The sequence below is a fragment of the Aethalodelphis obliquidens genome, unplaced genomic scaffold (genome assembly GCF_003676395.1).
Source record: "Aethalodelphis obliquidens isolate GAN/ISIS:26980383/991018 unplaced genomic scaffold, ASM367639v1 scaffold7, whole genome shotgun sequence".
Lineage (NCBI taxonomy): Eukaryota > Metazoa > Chordata > Mammalia > Artiodactyla > Delphinidae > Aethalodelphis > Aethalodelphis obliquidens.
Genome location: NW_020837951.1, coordinates 35105703 through 35112716, shown reverse-complemented (window position 1 = coordinate 35112716; position 7014 = coordinate 35105703).

Here is a 7014-nt window from a genome sequence, read left to right as displayed (position 1 = left end):
TGGGGACTGAGAAGTCTGGCACTTCGCTCCGCATTCCGTGCCGCAGGTCAAATAAGCCTGCAGTCTCCTGAACCAGTCTCCCAATGAACAGAATGGGAAACGTGGAAGAGTTGCGGACTTCGGTGGGACAATGTCAGAAAAGAGCAAGGTCCGTGCGGCTCCCGGGCTCCCAGGTGCACGCTCGGACGGAGAGCCCGAACCCTTAGGTACACCGGCCCCGGCGCCTCCGACGGCAGAAAGAAGCCCACCTTCCCCATGTGAAGAGCAGACAAGTCCGTAAGGGGCCTTCCGCGGCGGGAGCTGTCGGGAGCTCGGCGTGGCTCCGGAGACAAAGGCAGGCTGGGGAACGCAGTTCGGTTGTTTTTTGGGGGGGTGGGTTTGGGGGGGAAGACTATTTTTAAAAGGGAACACCCCACTTCTTCAGAACTCAACACCCAGTTATCATTAGAGCTGATCCATCCCTTCAGACCATACACGTTGGAAATGTTGTCCTTGCAATATTGGTTGGGGTTTTTTTCTTTACGGCCTCAACGAAGTCTGATGGTAAATTGTGTTCATTAAGATTCCCTGACATTTTATTGCCCTTGCATGTATTTTACTGTCAGATTGGGCTGCTTAAAAAAAAAAAAAAAAAAAAAAAAGAATGCTGACAGTAAGCTAGGCAACGTGAGAGGTCCTTTAACATATGTGACCCTTACAGACATACTGTGAACTAGATGTTATCTCATATATACAGAGTGGCAAAAATTAAAAAGATTTGTACGTTTAGTACTTAGGAGAGCGTGTGAAAAAAGTCCCATCCTGTATCGTTGGGAGTATCACTGCTGTTCTCAGAAGATAACTTGGTATCTTCAAATTTTTAAATTATGCATTCATTACCTTCTCGCTGGCAATTCCTTTCTAGAAATTCTACTTAAATAAACAAATGTGGAAAAGTATGCACGAGACTTTGATCAAGCTTTATTAGTGGAAGAAAAAAAGAAACAATGTGAATGTGCATCCATAGAGGATTACAATACATTGATATACACTGAGTATGTATTATGGCTCCTTTATTACTAATGATCCCATATACATACAAAACAAAACCAGAAAAACCCTGCGTGTGGATGTACACATAAAAGCTTGTAAATGTATGGCTAAGTATGAAAGGATACTATCAAACTGTTTGTAAAAATTGCCTCAGTGAAGGGAAGTTAGGAGGGGGTGATGATAAGGAAATATTTTAAGAGGGCCTTCTTAATTTTTAGCCTTTACATACTTATGTATTAATTTAATTTTTATAATGACCTTTATTATTTTAGTAGTATATATGAAAACCAGGATTTTTTTTTTTTTTTTTTCGGTACGCGGGCCTCTCACTGTTGTGGCCTCTCCCGTTGCGGAGCACAGGCTCCGGACGCGCAGGCTCAGCGGCCATGGCTCACGGGCTCAGCCGCTCCGCGGCATGTGGGATCTTCCCGGACCGGGGCACGAACCCACGTCCCCTGCATCGGCAGGCAGACTCTCAACCACTGCGCCACCAGGGAAGCCTGAAAACCAGGATTTTTAGGTTGAGTTTTCAACTCATTGACAAAATTATTCCTAAATTAAGCTATAAATTTCCCAATAAAAGTATCACTAAAGTACTTTTGGCTTGCACTGTTGGTGGGAATGTAAATTGATACAGCCACTATGGAGAACGGTATGGAGTTTCCTTAAAAAACTAAAAATAGAACTACCATACAACCCAGCAATCCCACTACTGGGCATATACCCTGAGAAAACCATAATTCAAAAAGAGTCATGTGTCACAATGTTCATTGAAGCTCTGTTTGCAATAGCCAGGACATGGAAGCAACCTAAGTATCCATCAACAGATGAATGGATAAAGAAGATGTGGTACATATATACAATGGAATATTACTCAGCCACAAAAAGAAAAAAATTGAGTTATTTGTAGTGAGGTGGATGGACCTAGAGACTGTCATTCAGAGTGAAGTAAGTCAGAAAGAGAAAAACAAATACCGTATGCTTAACACATATATATGGAATCTAAAAGAAAAAAAGGTTCTGAAGAGCCTAGGGGCAGGACAGGAATAAAGACACAGATGTAGAGAATGGATTTGAGGACACGGGGAGGGGGAAGGGTAAGCTGGGATGAAGTGAGAGAGTGGCATGGACTTATATATACTACTAAATGTAAAATAGATAGTGGGAAGCAGCCGCATGGCGCGGGGAGATCAGCTCGGTACTTTGTGACCACCTAGAGGGGTGGGATAGGGAGGGTGGGAGGGAAACGCAAGAGGGAGGAGATATGGGGATATATGTATATGTATAGCTGATTCACTTTGTTATACAGCAGAAACTAACACCATTGTAAAGCAATTATACTCCAATAAAGATGGTAAAAAAAAAAAAGAAACTAACATACAAACCTAATAGTCAAAAACCAGAATGAATAGAACCATCTCACTTCTCTTAAGCATAATCTTTCCCTAATTTGAGGGGAAATGACAAATAAAGATCACCCTATAGCTAATACAAAATCAAAGCAACAATAACAACAAAAAAAGGTACTTTTGGAAACTAGACACTGATTCTAAATTTATAAGAGAGGATAATATTGCAAGAATAGCCAGGAAAAATGAAAGCCAGACAATGACACTACAAGAAAACTACAGATCCATATCCCTTATGAACATTAATGCAAAAACTCACAGTAAAATATTAGCAAACTAAATTTAGCAGCATATCAAAAGGGTTACACACCATGGCCAAGTCGGATTTACTCCTGGAATGCAAGGATAGTTCAATATGTGAAAATTGATCAGTGTAATACATCACATGATCATCTCAAATGATGCACACAAAGCATTCAACGGAATTCAACACCCTTTTAAAAACACTCAACAAACTAGGAATAGAAGGAACCTACTTCAGCATAATAAAAACCATATATGATAACACACAGCAAACATACACATTGGTGAAAGACTTTAAGCCTTTCCTCTAAGATCAGGAAAAAGACACAGATGCCTACTTTCACAACTTCTATTCAACATAATGCTAGAATGTCCAGATAGAGCAATTAGGCAGAAAAAGAAACAAAAGACATCCAACTTGGAAAGGAAGAGGTAATATTCTCTCTGCACATGATATATTCTTATATGTAGAGAATCCTAAAGATTACACACACACAACTGTTAGAGCTAATAAATTCAGCAAAGTACAAGTTATGAAGTCAACCTACAAAAATTAGTTGCATTTTTATACATTAACAATGAACAATCTCAAAAGGAAATTATGAAAATGACATTTACAATAGCATCTAAAAGAATAAAATACTTAGGAATTAACCAAAAGTAAAAGACTGGTACAAAGAAAATTACAAAATGTTACTGAAAGAAGAATTACTGGAAACACATTCGATGTTCATAGATTGGAAGACTTAATTTAATATTATTAGGATGTCAATGCTACCCAAAGCAATCTATAGATTGAATGCAATCTCTATAAAAACTCTCAATGATGTTTTGCCAAAATAGAAAAACCCATCCTAAAATTCATATGAAATCTCAAGGGATCCCAAATAGACAAAACTATCTTGAAAAAGAAGAACAAAGCTGGACGACTCACATTTCCTGATGTCAAAACTTACTAGAAAGCCACAGTAATCAAAACTGTGGTACTATCATAAAGACTAATGTATAGACTAATGGAATGAAACAGGGAGCCCAGAAATAAACCATTGCATATACATATGGTCAAATGATTTTTGAAAAGGATGCCAAGACCATTTAATGGGGAAAGTTCAGTCTATTCAACAAGTGGTGCTGGGAAAACTGAATATCCACAAGTAAAATAATGAAATTGGACCCTTACTTAACACCACATACAAAAATTAACTCAAAATGGATCAAAGACCTGAATGTGAGATCCAAAACTATAAAACTCTTAGAAGAAAACAGAATAAAAGCTTCATGACATTGGATTTGGCAATAATTTCCTGGCTATGTCACCAAAGGCAGAGATAGCAAAAGAAAAAATAGTCAAACTGGACTTTCATGAAAAATTTAAAGTATTGTGCATCAAAAGACAAAATCAACTGAGTAAAAAGGCAGCCCATAGAATGGGGGAAAATATTTGCAAATCATATATCTGATAAAGGATTAATATCCAAAATATATAGAGAAGTAAAACTCAACAACCAAAAAAACCAAAAGACATAACTCAAAAATGGGCAAAGAAGTTGAATGTATATCCCTCCAATGAAGATATACAAATGGCCAATAAGCACATGAAAAGATGCTCAACATCTCTGATCATTAGGGAAATGCAAATCAAAACTACGAAACACCACCTCATACCCATTAGGATGGCTACGATCAAAAAAATTAAAAATAACAAGTGTTGGCAAGAATGTGGAGAAATTGGAACCCTTGTGCACTGTTGGTAGTAATTTAACATTGTACAGCTGCTATGGAAAAAAGTAAGGCTTAACATTGTACAGCCGCTATGGAGAAAAGTAAGGCGGTTCCTCAAAAAATTAAAAATGGAATTACCATATGATCCAGCAAGTCTACATCTGGATATGTACCAAAAATCCTTGAAAGTGGCGTCTCAGAGATATTTGTACACCCATGTTCATAGCAGCATTGTTCATAATATCTAAAACATGACAGCGGCCCACATGTCTATCAATGGATGAGTGGATAAGTAAAATGTGGTTATATTCATACAGTGAAGTATTACTAATATCAGCTAAAGTGGACTTCAGGACAAGGTCTATTATAAGAGATAGAGGAGAATTCTAATGATAAAAATGTTAATCCATCAAGAAGAGAGGACAAGCCTGAATGACCACCATCCTAATAACAAAGGTTCAAAACAAATAAAGGCAATAAAACTGACAGAACTGAAAAGAGAAGTTGTAGAGACTTAACAGTATCTACCCTCGAGCGAGTGTGCCTTTTTCCATTTCTGTGTTCCTCCTAGGAAGTTAATTCCTGAGGGCAAGGATAGTGTATTTTCATTCTTATATCTTCCAAAGTGCCTTGGATAGCGTTAGAATCAGGATTTGTAAAAGATCTGAAAATATTCTGGAGAAAAATTTGGCAGGGTGTGTTAAGAATCTTTTTTTAAATGTTCATGCTCTTTGATTCATTAATGCAAGTCTTAGGACTCTATCCAAAGGAATCCATCCAAAAAAAGCAGTTTTATGCTTTAAAAATTCACTGAAATATTCCACATAACAGTGAAAAAATTGGAAACAGGTTAAGTGTTCTACTAGAGGATTGGATACATAAACTCTGTGACAACATTCAATGTACTATCATGTGAGATTTGAGAAAATGCTTACAAGATAATGTTAAATTTCTAAAAGGATACAAAATTGAATACAATATTATACCAGTTATATAAATATACATATGCGCAGAGAAAATGTAGAAAATAATAAAACCATGTTAACAATGTTTGCCTTCAGGTGGGGAAGGGACCGTGGGTCAGTATAATTGCATTCTTTATATTTTTCTATGTTTTCCTCAATATTGGACATCAAATATGTATTGGTTTGATAATTTTTAAAAATTCATAAATGTTATTGGGGAAAATTAAAATATCTGAACAGGCTGAATCTAACACAATTAAATTTAACAGGCCTTCATTTAAGGTCTGAATCTTTGTTTTTAAAAAATTGCAGGGATGATGTGACTTAGCAGAAGCGAAGTCAAGAATTTTTGTTCATTGTTAACCCTAAATAAGTTAACCAAACAGTATAGATGTTTAGAATAAAAGCACTTATTGGTTTCATCAGGAGAGGCATGGCAAGTAGCACAAGGGAGGTGATGGATCCTTTCTGCTCTGTGTTACCCAGTCCAGAGCTAATGTATTGATCTGTGTGGGGTCCCACAGTGCGAGAAGGATACAGAGATATTGGTGTGTGTCCAGCAGTGGTCACCAGGATGAGGAGAGACCTAGAAACTTTGGTGTGGGAATTAGCCAAGGGGCTGGGGGGAGTTGCTGAGAAGGAGAGGAGCAGATAAGTGGAAAGCATGATCAGAGTATTCAGGCTTTTGAAGGATTCAGGGCAGAGGAGTTGGTCATGCTCTGTGTGGTCCTAGAGAGCAGAACTGGAACTACAGGGGAAGCTACAAAAGGCAGATTCAGCTTTGTGTAAGGAAAAATCTGTCCAAGGTGAAAAGTCTGCTTTATAAGGAATAAGTCATCCATGTCTATAGGTATGCAAGCAGCGTCTGCATCAGGAATATAAAGGAAGAGGAAAGGGAAGAGAGGGAAGAACAGGAGAGGGAGACAAACACAGAAAAAGAGACAAAGGAATAAAAAAGAGAGGCAGAGAGGCAGAAGATACAGTTTTGAAAGCTCTATGTGAGTTACAGCAAATGACCTGACCTGCCTTCACGTCTTTGCTAGTGATATCCAGAGACGCCAGCAGATGGAGGTATTACCCCAGGAAAGGAGGACTCTGCCTGACCCCCACCCGAACCCTCCAGTTCCTTACTTTCAAAAAATCATTTTCCTCCTCTGAAAAATAATGCCAAGAGAGAATTCCAGAAGTCTCCAAATTTACAAACTAAATTTATAAACAAACATTTTGTGGTAAATCCTGCCTGTGATTATCCCTGACTGTAATTTAGAAGAGGTCACTATAGCTTTTGGCATTTTGGTCACTGCCTGAGTAGGGCTCCCTCCACCTTGCCCCATCACAGTTATGTATGCATGTGTGTATATGTATATGGTATCTGTGTATTTAGAATCATTGTTAAATAGTTAAACAATATAGGGGTATACTACAGTCCCCTTCCCAATCACCTTGCCATTAATACTTTCCTTCTCCTGACAGATACTTTCCTTCTCCTGACAGTCTGTCACTTTGAATTCTTGCCTGTGGTAATTCTGGGAGCCTTTGCTCTCAAACCATGTGTCATAGTCTTCACTCTTCCACTCAGCTGTAAAGCAGCAAATTCTGAGGGCTTTCACAGACTTTGACTGGTAAAGATGTGCCTTAAAAGG